The sequence below is a fragment of the Carassius gibelio genome, chromosome B3 (genome assembly GCF_023724105.1).
Source record: "Carassius gibelio isolate Cgi1373 ecotype wild population from Czech Republic chromosome B3, carGib1.2-hapl.c, whole genome shotgun sequence".
Taxonomy (NCBI): domain Eukaryota; kingdom Metazoa; phylum Chordata; class Actinopteri; order Cypriniformes; family Cyprinidae; genus Carassius; species Carassius gibelio.
Genome location: NC_068398.1, coordinates 38,844,492 through 38,858,404, shown reverse-complemented (window position 1 = coordinate 38,858,404; position 13,913 = coordinate 38,844,492). Strand labels below are relative to the sequence as shown.

At 37.4% G+C, this 13,913-nt stretch overlaps 1 long non-coding RNA gene and 1 pseudogene across 1 annotated transcript; one reads left to right on the top strand and one right to left on the bottom strand.

The window, feature by feature from the left end:
• The window catches only part of LOC127953451 (zinc finger protein 271-like), a 320,721-nt pseudogene that overhangs the window by 234,944 nt on the left and 71,864 nt on the right, over positions 1-13,913 (bottom strand).
• Positions 469-4,026, top strand: LOC127953503 (uncharacterized). Its single transcript, XR_008153270.1, has 2 exons — positions 469-1,657; positions 2,420-4,026. It is a non-coding gene; the product is annotated as an uncharacterized LOC127953503 (long non-coding RNA).

Here is a 13,913-nt window from a genome sequence, read left to right as displayed (position 1 = left end):
TGAGATACAAGTTAAAGAACTAAAGACAGAGTATGATAAAACACACATTAAATGCACATACATTTGTCCAGATAAGTAAGCTATTTTAAGAAAACTGTATATTAAGATATACATTAGAGAATTAGATCATTTCATTTATAAGAAACAACTCAAATCTACATTTAAACCATACGAGACCAAAGTTTTTAATGTAGGTTTTATCATGCATGACATATGTTTGTATTATTTGACAAAATACTTGAGTGTGCAGTTCAACTTGTGCAGAGATTTGCATACATACATACATGCCTATTATAATATATATTATAAATGTGTATTTTGTGTGTTCACATCATAGACTGTCAAAAAAAAAAAAAAAAAAAAAATTAACACATTTGTGATTATCCACTCTAATGTGCTCCAGAAACCATGTGGAGTATGTTTAAATGCAAGGAGTAAACAGGGTCTTACCAGAAGAAGCCATGTCACGCAAGCTAAAGACAGACAACAAGATAAAAAATAAAAATGTAATTCATTTTAAAAGTGAGTTAGACAGAGCGGGTAAAGAGAAGACTAGGGGCAGCTTAACCTACACGTGGTTAGCTAAGTTTGAGTCAGACAGACTGGCTCAATCAAGTACTTTTGCCTCTCGAAATAAATTATTGACCCATCTTTTGAATTGATATCGCATCAATCGTTTATAAATAATAAATGTTGCATCATTACAATACAATCAACAACAATAACTTATTTACATACATCAATTCGTATCGCTTCAAAAAATGTCTGCTGCTATCATACAGATATGGTCTGCTGTTTTGATGACTAGGCTCATATAATAATATACAGCCTCCCCCTACTGGACGCATGAGGAACAACAGGGGCGTAAAACTGCTTGGGGCCTATATCTACCGGCTCCAGGTCTGCAGCCTCCCCCTACTCGCCCATTTAGGCGGTGATGTGTATAAATGAGCAGTTACAGATCCCGCCGATAGAGGCGCAGTGAGACACACTCGAAAACAACAGAACACTGGTTCAGGTGTTTAAAGGGACATCCCCCAAAAAAGCAGGAGGTTGATCCTGAGGCTCAAACAGATCGATTTACATTGCTTGAATTACGGGGACAGTCAAATGTCCTCATAATCCCAAATGTCCTTGTAATGTTGTTATGTAAACTGGTGAAATGTCCTTGTAATCCACCAAAACCAACACACACACACACACACTTGTTTTTGCTACATTGTGGGGACTCATGACTAGAAGGTTACATGTGGGGACAGCTATATCTAAATACAATAACGCCATAATTTTAAGTCAGAGGTGTCAAGAAAATTTTTTTTATCCCAAAATTAATTATCAAAAAATCTTAAGTTTAAAAAGCTTCATTTTTGTCAGGTTTTTCTATTCTGGTGGGGACGTCGCTATTGTGTGTTACCACAAACCACCATCGGGTGTCTACTATGAATTTTCTATTTATTATCTATTTTATAAGAACTATAAGCCATTCAGAGCCATATAGAGTGAGAGTTGCGACAACTCCATTGACTCCAATGGAACGCTTTTTTTTACAGCAATGGCGGCTCGTGGAGCCTCTCAATAGTTCCCGGAAGTAGCAGCAAACCGATGCCGCGCCGTAGAGATGCAGCAGAACAAACCGTTTGCGACGCACTTTTAACAGGTAAGACGTTTAAATAATAAGATTGAATATTATCAGTACATCTTAATAACAATAAATTGCAAATTAAAACCTTCTAGTACATAATCACTCATTAAATGAGTAGATTTAAGGTTTGTTATCAGATAACTAACAGATTAGGCTAGGATTGGAGCTGAATAAAGTTAGTAACGAACACCCTAATAATTGTAAAATCTGTTCTCATAATTCAGTTTCATCCATCGTGTTTGCAATTAGAAAAAAAGGAGTATAAACATATTTTTTTGCAGGGTAGGGAAAGTTAGCTAACGTTACATAGCCTATTACGTTAGTTCAATATAACGTGTGACAGTGGTGAGTGGAAGTGGTAAAAATGAGGTTATAAAGTTTGTTTCTTATTACACGTATTCAATAACTTAATAATAAAATGCACCCTATTGATATACATTTAGAGTGAATTGAGTTTGCAAAAACATGGGTGGAGTGTTTTTAGTCATTGTGATTCATTTACTATTACCTGTCTATATTATATAATAATACTGTATTATATACTTAGACTTGTTAGTGTATAAAAGTAACATACTGTAACATTCTGTGGGTGCTGGTGGGTGGAGGATTAGTGGTGCCACTGAAGTGTTCTGTGATGGAGCATCAGTGATGATGCAGGTCAGGAGAGCTGAGGGGACCTTTTTTTTTGATAGCTGAATTTTCATTATTTTTCTTAGTGCTGCCTTTGCATTGCTTGATCTTTATTTTTTTTTCTTGTCTCTTAAATTTTTTTAATAGACCCAGGTAACTGGCTGATGGTTCTCAGGAATGCTGAATGGCTGCTGACTGACTTGCTGCTGGTTGACTGGGCAGTGTCACCTGTCCCCGTCTCTCCTCTCTAGCCATGTCCTTTTTCTTCACTCTCACTTTCCTTTCTCTGAGTGTCCTCGTTCTTTTTTCCTCAACCTTTGAAACTGATAGAGGTAGAATACATGGTTTTGCTAATTTTAAATATTGAAAATATCACATCACTTTACTTCAACTAGTACGAGTTTGTACTTATTATATATGAATCACCTGAAATAACATAGCTGTAATCAGCAGCCATTTCTTGTATGTTCACAGGTCTAGGGGTGCATCGTGGAGCAGGGTCCTCCTCTTTTTGACCACAGGACGATGTACAAAGATTGTGGGAATAGCATCTGGTCTCAGCCTACTCTTGAATTTTTTGGTCATGACAAATTGCATTGCCACAATTTGTCTGCATACTGACTTCAGTTTAGTTTACACACACACCTTTTTTTTTGCCTACCAACATACTGTACATATCACATGGTGGTTAAATGCACAGTTATAGGTAACACTGATGACTCCCTGCAATGTCTCACCATGAGTCTCAGCTCCCTGGGTTTTGCAAGGCTTTGCTTGTTCCTTATTTCTAGTAAAACATTGTCAATGTAAAAAAGTGCAAATAAATGTAAGTATAATTACCTAACAATTTTTTGTTGTTGTAATTTTTATTTGTATTTAGATTGCTCCTGCTGACTTGAGCCAACCATTATTTTCTCCTCTCTATGTCAGCGGGGAAGATATACATTCGCACACCTTTCTCTGACCGAGTGGAGCATCCCCATGCAGCACAGTAAACCACGGTGGAGACTATGCAAGGACAACATGAAAGAAAGGACACATACAAAATGCTTGTCATGCTATTAAATTTATTAGAAATGTATTCATGAATTGCTGTAAATAGTTAATTGTATAATTACAATTTAAAATAACTGTTTTCTATTTTAAAATGGAATATACTCCTGTGATGCCAACCTGAATTTTCAGCATCATTACTTTTGAATGGCAGTGTACATGTTTATATACGAGCATGCTTAAGTTGTTTTAAACCTGAATATATTGTGTACATGAATAAGTATTGTAAGAATTATACTAGATATAATAGGTATATTATTTATAATACATAATTATATTACTATATGTAATTGTAAGAATTATAAACAGTAAGCTTCATTTTACATTTATTTAACATGCTAATTACTGCTGCTAACAGTTAATTGACCCATAGTGAAGTGCGAGCTGAAAATCACCTGTCACCAGCCTGTCTCTGTACTACCTGAAAGTCATCAATATGACATGAGTTAACATTAGATCAGTGAAAAAATGGACAATATGTAACGTAAAAAGGCAACAGCAACCCGTGTTTATAAAACTTAACTTTAGCCTGAAATACGTTTTTAAAATAACGGTAATTGAACACTAATCCTCAAATATTACCCGATTTGATATTTTAAAAACAACATCGCTGTAACTACATACTCATGCTACATACATATGTCAGTGTGTTGTATAAACATATAAAATAAATGCATTTATTGACTCCTTATTACCAGAAATCGCAGTTCTGTCACTCTACTCTATCAGTTTGAATGGCCGCCAATGCACTTCCTGGAACTATTTGAAGTCTACACGAATCACGTGACAACCAAACATTCCGTTGTGGCAACTCTCTCTCTATATGGCTCTGAAGCCATTATAAGATTAACAACAAAGATTAAGTTTGGACAATCATTAAAGAGTTGCTTAAAAGGGTTAAATTCTGTCTGTATTTATATTTTTATTGAATTTTTATTTTATCTTGCCTTTCACTAATTCCCTTCAACTGTATTTGAATAGACCATTTCTGGGGATGTAAACAGTGAAAACGAGCCTTACCTCACTTCCTGTTTAACACATCTTATTTTCTTCAGTATTGAGAATCTGAAAAGGTCCAAATAATACCCAAGACAAGTTATGTTGTATGACAAGAAAGAAATGTTCATGGAGCTTTGACACCATGGGTATCATGGTCTAAATAATACTGATCTGTGCGTACTGGAATCCACTCTGAATTAAAACACCACATGCCTGACATTCATACTGCTATATATTTCTATAAATATTAGGTTTTTAACAGTACACAAAAATCTGGAGTAGGAGGAATAGATCAAATGCATCACTTTTTTTATTCAATATTCAATATTACTTGCAAAATATGCAACAGGCTGCATATAAATAAAAATTGAATAAAAAATATAATTATAAATAAATAAAAACTGACTTCTTAATTCACTTAAAGCTGCAGTAGGTAACTTTTGACGCTCTAGCGGTTAATAAACAGAACTGCTTGCGTCTTGCGGAAGAACATCGTAGCCGGAACTACTTCTCTCTGTTTATGTCTATGAAGAATCACAAAGGTACTGGGTTACTCCTCCGCGGTACACCTGAAGCAATCTAAAATAGTCCGAATATAAACACTTATTATAGGTGCACCCTAGTGATTCAGGACAAGCTAAAAACACGGTTTGGAAAATGGATTCATGGTGTACTCCCTTATTGTATAAATTTTTCTACATTTTGAACACAAACAAAGTTTGGACTTGGACGGCAGCTCTGATTGGTTGTTTCTTACCGGGAGCGATGGAGTTTCTGCAAATGGCAATAGGAGCACTGGGAGGAGCCAGAGGAGCTTGATTTTTTCACAGATTATCTGTCTCATATTCTACTGTCAGGACATAATGACAGGTTTAATAATTATGTAAAAAATATTTTTTTACAAAAGGTACCTACTGCAGCTTTAAACACTTATTTAACTTATCAGTGTTAATTTCAAAGATCTATTAACGTACTGAAATTAATTTTGTAAGCAAACACATTTTGAACATGTTGCCTTTAACACACAGGAAAAAACATTGAGGTAAATGCCCTTCCACCTTTGCTTTTACATTTTTCGCTTTAATGAATCAATACGATTCTTAACATAAATTCTCACCCCCTCCCAGCTTCTCCCTTGAAGTGCTGCTGGGGATCTTTCAATGCACTCCATGCACTGAGATTTCCCAGGAACCTTTCCTGACCTGATGCAGTCCATCAGTCTTCTCCACAGCCTCAATCTCCTCTGTTGACCACTTTCCCCGTGAGTTTTGTGAAGATCCTGAATAAAATAAGAGTACTTAGTAATTGTGGCCGACTCAAAAAAACATCTCAACACATTTTTGCTAAAATCCAGTTAGCACGGTTGAAAATGTGTAAATTCTGGCATGTTTACATTCATGTCACCTGTTAACAATGGGAAACAAAAATGCTGGTAATACAGTCAATAGCTAAACATTTTAGATACAAGTCTGAAATAGGTTTTTGCTGATTAAAAGCTGCACACAAGCTTGAATCATATTGGCCACGGGTGACCAACAGCAACAGATCTAAAAATCTAAATTCTAAGGGATTTTGTAAATGTTTATCCGATCTTTTATCTCTAGTTGCACTGCAGTCTATAGCACTTTTGTTGATTCTTTAATTAGACCCATTCACAATTCAGTCTTACCCCTATGCCACCCACAGTGTTTCCTTCTTGAAAAATGTTGTCACAATGTAGGGTCCTATGATTTCTGCGATGCAGAAAACGCAGGCAGAATCGCAGAATTCAGTCCAAAAAAAAATGTATTTACTGTATAATGCGGAATTTGCCAAATTTTGGATGGACAGGCCCTGATGGTGTTACACTAGCCTGTCTGAAAACCTGCCCCCATCAGATCTCTGGAGTTGTGTGAAGTGCCCTCCTGCTTCAAACGCTCCACCATCATCCCCATCCCACAAAACCCAAGATAACAGGAGTTAATGACTACAGACCTGTGGCTCTTACTGGAGCAATGGATTGCTGTCGGGGTATCACCATTCCTGTTCCTCCTTTAAGCACTTGAGCATTATGACAACAGTTCCCTTTATTTCTCCAAAAACTCAGCTGCAGTCTCCGCTCTTAAGAGCCTTTCGGAAATGCGACCGCTCTTGCCACCTCTGGCACATCTTTGTGCTTTGATTCCAAACTGAATGGTTTGGAGCAGAATAAGCAGTAGTACTTTTTATTGTACATTCTGCCTCCATCAGTTTTCTTCTTCAGCATCATGACGGTCACGTCGGAATGATCTGGTGAAGACGATTCTTTATTGTCATGTTCATCAGATGAAGAGGATTGTCCGGGGTCTTTTTTGTCCAATGAAGAGGATTCTTTTGTGCCACTGTTGGCCAAGGAACTAGAACGTGTCACACGCCTTCTTTTACATGGTGGAGATCTTGATGTTTTTGACTTAACCTTTCCTTTTTTATGTTGTTTGACATTTTTTGCTAAACCCTCTTCATCTGGTGAACTGTTACTGTCTGATTCTTCCTCTGTCTCCGGAATATATTCATCCTCGCTGAGCTCTGAACTTGACAGAGATTCTGCTGCTGGATATCCAAGCATTTTTCTGTTAAGCTGTGAATAAAAGCTATGAGTTAGAAGTCTTGATCAGAAATGCCAAGGCTGACAACATATTAAAACTATGAAGGCCTGTCCAATGTGAAACATTCAGTGTGCAGGTTTTAATTTCCAGTCTGTACTAGCAAGAGAAGTAGTGGTGACATGAGTGCTACATGAATATAGCGAAAACATTGTCATTGCAAAGCGCAGAACTACCAACCTGTACACCTTCTGACATCAAAGTACAATGGTACAGTTTGTCATTGTGAACTACACAACAAATTGGGGACAGCTATGTGATTATGTTCAAGCAGTGCGTCTAACAGCAAGAGCCGGGGGCTCACCTACTAAACAGCAGAAGAAGAGACTAACTAATCATGCTCTGAATGCCAATTAAAAAATTAATCAGCTAATTTTTGATATTTCATTAAATAATTTGATGCTCAAAAATTTTGCCTAAGGTTGGCACGTTTGAAAATGGATTGTGGTACAACAATTACTTTAATCTCAGTTGTTTTTCAAATACTGGAATTAAAAAACACTTATGTGATTTGTCACTTTTCATATAAATGTTGAGATATTGAAATAAACTTACGATTACACTGTCAGTTCTTCTGAGCTCAGGTACACTGGTGTCCATGTCTGGAGTAGGGTCAAGGGTCACGATACCATCACTATCATCAGAGCGCTGATGTACTTTCTAAAAAATGATCAGAAAAATAATTCACATTTTTAATTGCAATTCATTTTAGCTTAGAAAGCTGTTTTAGCTGTGCTAAAAATGGGACTGTCTGACATATCAATGTTAACCAAAAATGCTTTCACCTTGTACAAAACAGACCGTATCAACATTCTTGTTACCAGAACTCCCCAACAATTTTTTAAATCGGAACAAGTAAAAGTAAAAATCAGGCAGCCTAAAGCTTTATTTTGGGCATCCCGTGGCTCACCGTTTAGGGTGCCTACTATGTCTGAATCTAACACAGTCCCTTTACTGTAAGCTAACCACTGACTAGAGAGACCTGCTAACTGAAAACAAGAAGTTTGATGTTGATATTTTTACTATAAAGGCAAAATCTCTCTCTCTTTCACATCTCTTCCTCTTCTTGCTTGTAATGTTCTAGACAATGATTGAAACCATGTATTGCTAGCACTTCTCTGAAGATGAATCGCTTGTTTTCCTTATTTGTAAGTAAAATTAGATGAAAAGTTTGCTAAATCAATAAATGTAAATAATAATACACTATGTATGGAAGAGGAGAATGAAAAAAATAGACCATCTTTGCAAATTACATCAGATAACTGTCAATTCAGTTTACAAATACTATAACATGATTTAATAAATGGTAAAACTATAATACAATGAATAATGGTGCTGTTTTTCCACACTGGGAAACCCTTCTGGCTTAGCCACTGGTTTAGATCCTCCCAAAATGATTTGAAACTACATACAATAATGCTTAAACTTGGAAATAAAACAGAAGTAAGAGTTTTGTGTACACTTGCGTTTGTATATGTACTGTACTTATTAGACCACACTGATTATGAAATATTGTTTAGCTTGATTTGGCCCCTGTGGTCACTCAGCAGCTGGAATCACAGAAGTCATTGTGCAGCTAGATTCAGAGCAGAAGCCCATCATGTCCCTGGTATCTGCTGAGAGATACTGATGCTGTCTCTATGAACTGTTCTGCTAACAGGACTATTAGTGTTAAAGCCTCTCTCCTGTGATGACCAGTCCTCCACTATGGCCTTTAGCTGCTCCTTGTGTGACTGTGAACTGGAGGACATACGCTATCATAAGCTTGCATGAGCAATGACGGGGCATTAGCAACCAATCATCATCCCTCTACTTCACTAGCAGCACTAACACCTTGATACTGGACCAGCAGATGTGTATCTGTTTATCTCTCACTCTGTACTGTTCATATCCTTTAGCATCATAAAGAGAGATGTAGTGTGTATGTACAGTCAGCACTCTCCATTAGGTCATGCTAAAGCAGTATCACTCACTCTCTGTTATCAGGTGGCATCACTTCTAGCCCATGGAGTATTGGAAGACACTGATAAACTCTGAGGGTATAATGTGCAGCTCTGTTAGCTTAGCAGTTAGCATTTACAAAATAATAAAGTTCTGAAACATTTACATTAAAAGTAGTGTGTTAGCGGTTCACGTTTAATGCTCTGAGAGAGCACAGAGCTTTGGAGAATGCCTGTAGTTATCTAATACAACTTTTTTTTTGTGCAAGGAATTAAAGAAACAGTTTACCACAATCTGGTGAATCCCAGCTGTGTGTAGTGAAATATCATAAACATAATCCAGAAGAGTTTAAATAACAGCAGCTGCCATTTTCAGGTACAGAGGTTGTATATTATCAGGGACTGATTATTTTTAACATATATATTGTTTTTCAAGTTTGTTAGAAAGTAAACTCTTTGAATTCTGTTTAATGTATGCCGAAAGGCTCAGCCACAAGGGTATCCCAGAGGGAAAAAAACAGTATTATCATTTACTGATCATGATTTAATACTATAATTAAATAATAATAATAGAATAGTAATAAAACTAACAATAATAATATATTACCATTCAGAAAATCAGATTAAAGTATTTTTAACCTAAATGGAGAATTAATTGATGTAGATTCCCCTCCCAAACAACAGTCCATGCTGAAGAGAGACTGAATGACCTGGAGTTGGCCAAACTTTTTCTTTCCTATTGTTATCAATAATTATTATTTGAACATAGATAGATACAAAATAAATTACATAAAGGGCATCAATGTTATTTGATTAATTATATTCTAATCTGTCAGGAGAAATGGGCAGGATTCAGATGCGGGTTTACGCAAGGCTTTATTTAAAGCAGAGGAGTCACGTTCACAGGATTACTCGTAGTGACTGGAGGAATAGTCGAAGCAGATGAATCAAACCGATGAATAACATTCCACAGTTATTTGTATGACCGCTGAGACCGGAGGGATGACACTGAAGCTTCCAAGAGCTCTGTGCCTTGGGGGAACAGGGGCCAGAGAAAACAGCTTAACACACTGGAGCCTGAGGACAAGACACGACAAAGGTGAGTGCCAAGAACAGCTAGAAGATCCGAGCTATTGAAACGAGTAACAACAGTCTGACAATAGACAGAGAAACACGGGGAATGATAAGGGGAAAAAATTAGAAGAACATAGAAAACAGGTGGCGAGTAATTAGGGTTCACAACACCAATAACAAGGAGGGCGGGGAAAACTCAAACAGGTAGACGCGGTGAGCTGACAAGAGATCCAAACACACACCAAAAAGGCAGGTGATTAGCCCCGAGACCCGACACTAATCATTCGATGCCTTATGATGTAAAACAACAAAGAATTTGCTTCATCAAAATTAATTTTCTGTTTGAGGCTCAGTGTATCCAGATTTTTCATCCGGGTGCATCAACAGTACATTTACTTATTTCTGTTTATTTTATAAAGTAATATAAAATTATAAGTAAATAGTAAAATAATATATTAAATACATATATAATTAAATTTGAGTTTTATTATTGACCAATAGTTGGCGCTAGAGAGTGTGGAAAAAGTGACGCACTTTTCCAGAACAATGTTACTCGTGGGGACTGCAATATTCAGTGTGACCACCAGGGTCACATAGACACACAGTCACACAGATTGTTGTCTTGAAAACCGTCCTTATGAGGACTTTGAAAAAAACTCATGGGGCGAGTCCAAACACTGTTTAGGAGGGGCCTGTGGGGCTTTGCCCGTGGGGACCTCAATATCGGTGACACGAGTCCCCATGAGTCTGTGTGTATTCAGGTCGAAGTCCTCACCAGGATAGAAAAACAAGAACACACACACACACAAGACACACACACGCAGGGACGGATTGGCAATCGGGAATACCGGGAACAATCACGAACGGCCGGTCCATTTCAGGCCGAATCGGCCGGTGGTCAAATTTTTTATTGTTATTTTTTATTATTATTATTTATTTTATATGATATGCTACCGTACCGGCCTGTGGCCGGCCGCTCAGCTGCAGGGGAACGCAGCTGTGTGTCTGTCTGTGTGTGTGTGTTTCAGACTGGGCCAAACCAATACTTCCAATCTTAAGGGGGGATACGAGCGGCCCCTCCCAACTTGGACTGATCCTCGTATTTCCTGACATCTGATTGGCTCAAAGGCGCCAATCAAAGGAGTTTACTTGGTTAGGTTTGAGTTTGTGTGAATGCAACAGAGACAGACGGTAAAAATGTTGAAACGAAGGAAAGAAGAGAAAGAAATGGGTGGGGCCGAAAAAATATGTTGGCACAAGAGGCAGCTAAATGTGCCAAATTAACGGACCTTTTCCGCACTGAAAAGGGTGCTGTGGCAGGAGGTGCAGATGAGGAAGGACCCAGCAGCATGGATAGGACAGGTGCACGATTAGACCGGCGAGCAGCAGCGACACGCTGGCTGGCTGACTGTGCGTGAGCGTGGCGTTTCTGTTGAGTGTAAGCTGCGTGGTGTTTGCGTAGCGTTTTCCATGTCTTTGCCTGGTCTTTGCACACCAGAAACGTGTCTGACGCGGCGCTGCTGCTAGGTGACATAATATGATAAAAATAAAAAAAATAAGCCTCTGGTGATACATTTGTTTAAATTACATTTATATCTTCATTTATGTCAAAACCTAGAGACTCTCAAATATCAAAATGTAATTTATTAATATTTATTCGTGTCAAAATGACATAAACATCTTTTCCTATTCTATTTTGGCTGGAAACGCTTCCAACACGCTTGCGCGTCACGTGAAAAATAGACGTCTGTTCTATTATTAGCATGCACGCGTTTTCCGCGTGACTCAGGCCCTGTGTCACACAGCTCTAACCTGTTAACATGGGAGCTGAAATAAAAACGGACATGCCACGTATCCAGTCTGTCACCGGCCTTAGTGATAAATGACACAAAATATTGATTTGAAAAGGAGTTTATTGATTTAAAAACGATTGTATTGTATTGGTACCACTAAGAAAATAGTCCATTCTGGTGTGGTGAACAAATGAGTCCTATTGAAGAGATGAGTTCGAGCTTAGGACCCCATTAGTATGCCTGATCTAAATCTGTTCTTGAAATAACTTGTAGCTAATGAGCTGTCTAAACTGTTAATAAGAAAAATAGTAATATACACAAATAAACATTATTTTATGTTTCTTTTTATTTGAAAAAAGTGTAATTGTAACATATTGTGCTGATTATTATGATAAAAAATAATGACATAATTACATTACGAATTGCTGTGAATATGGTAGGGCAGTAGAAGCTCAGGTAAAGCTCCACTAGCACGATCATCGGATAACGTTAGTTAGCTGTATGCTATGCTACTATCTAAGCTAACTAAAAAACACACTTACAATGAGAAATATTTAATTTCACAATCTATAGCTGCAGTTAAATACTAGTTTCTGAAACGTATAAGTTAAAATACATTAATGACTCGTTATAACGTAGTACAAACGTCTTCTATAATAAATAGATTTTGTATGATTTGTAACCAGGCACTAAAGCGATTCAGATAAAATGTGCTTTGAACCAATCCGATCTGGGTCCTAAGCTCGGACTGGATCTCTTCAGTAGGACTCATTTATTCACCACACCGTCTCTACGGTTAGAATCCTGCGTGTCCATGGCAACGCTCTGCTTTGCATGGCAACGCAGTGCGGAAAAGGGGCGGGGCTACATAAAGTCAATAAGCAAGGAATGTCTGTAAGGAGTCTATGTATGTATGTATACAGCGTCAGTTGCCATTCTCTATATTAGCTGTTAAAGTCAGTGATGGAGAGGGACAGTTTGATGATGACCCCTGCAGTCATATTGATGAGGAGGGAGAGAAGGAGGAGCAGCAGGAGAAAGCAGAGCAGAAGAAGGAGGAGCAGGAGGAAGGAAAGCAGCAGGAGAAAGCAGAGCAGGAGGAGCAGGAGCAGGAGGAGAATGGAACAAGAACAAAAACAGTGACAGGTACAGGGGCAGTGTGCACACTGTAAAAACTAATCTATAGAATTTACCCAATAAATGTGAGGTAACAATTTGCATCGACTTTGGTGGGGTAGATTTAATCCCATATATTGAGTATAAACTATCTGAAGTAAAAAGCTATTAAATGCTTGCATAAATTGGGTAACAATACCTCACATTTATGTATATATTCAACAGCTACTTACTCATTAAAATTAGGTAAAAATTATCTCTTCAAATCAAAGTTAATTAATATCAGTTAATAACAATTACTTATTCAGAGAAGGTAAAATGTACCCCCCCACAATAAAGACATTCAGATGGTTCATCAGATCAATGTTTTTAATCCAAACAATCCTATGAAACACTCAAAATATAGTGCAGCACAACAGCTTTACACAACATGTCAAGTAATGAACCTGTTTTTTAACTCACTGATCTATCAAATGTTGTTTCAATAATGTTGGATAATAAAACATATCCCTGTTTTAGGACATCCAGATCAGAGCGGAAAAGAGAAGTGAGGAGAGAAGGGAGAAGAGAAAATGAAAGGAGAAGTGAGGAAATCAGAGCAGTGCTGGATGTCCAATCACATTAAGATTTTCTTGTATCTAAACTCTTAGACTAAACTCTTTGTGTCTCTTCAGATTTACACAACAGTGACTGACCAAATCTGTGGTCCAGGTATTCATATAACAAATAACCGAACAGCCTTGTTTATATGCAGCAATGATGCACCAAATTATCAAAAAACACAGAATAAAGTGCTAAATAAAGTAAGCTAAATAAACAGCTTCACACAACAATGAACGAATTGGCTTTTTATAACTCACTAAGATAACAGTTTGAAATGTTGTTTCTGGATAATTGGCTACTGCAAACAACACATGCCACTTATTCTATTTTAAAAATCAAAAGCACACACACAAACTCCACATGGTTGTTTCTGTGCATGTACAGTATCAAATATCTGGATAAGGATAAAACAGAACACCAAAATTCTTTAGTTTTTTAGCTT